Source organism: Arachis ipaensis, chromosome B04 (assembly GCF_000816755.2).
Source record: "Arachis ipaensis cultivar K30076 chromosome B04, Araip1.1, whole genome shotgun sequence".
NCBI classification, from domain to species: Eukaryota; Viridiplantae; Streptophyta; class Magnoliopsida; order Fabales; family Fabaceae; genus Arachis; species Arachis ipaensis.
Genome location: NC_029788.2, coordinates 32153633 through 32154126, shown reverse-complemented (window position 1 = coordinate 32154126; position 494 = coordinate 32153633).

Sequence of the window (494 nt, the reverse complement as noted above, 5' to 3'; positions counted from 1 at the left end):
CCGCTGCTGCCGCTGCTGCCAGCAGCGGTTTACACACACTCACTTACACGTAAACCGCTACTGCCAGTAGCGGTTTACACACACACACTCCCGCTACTGCCCAGTAGCGGTTTACACACACGCACACACTCACGTAAACCGCTGCTGCCAGCAGCGGTTTACACACACTCACTTACACGTAAACCGCTACTGCCAGTAGCGGTTTACACACACTCACTTACACGTAAACCGCTACTGCCAGTAGCGGTTTACACACACACACTCACACGTAAACCGCTACTGCCAGTAGCGGTTTACATAAAATATAGAAACAATGCATTTGCGTATTAAAAACTGAAACAATGTATTTGCGTAATATTGGGGATCAAACAATTTAGATGCGTAAATTGCCCTTATTTTTATTACGTTTTTAAATTTTTTAAAAATTTATTTGTTCGTATTTTTTTTAGTTATTAACATTTGGATACACATTTTGTGGCCTCATTAGGCAATGG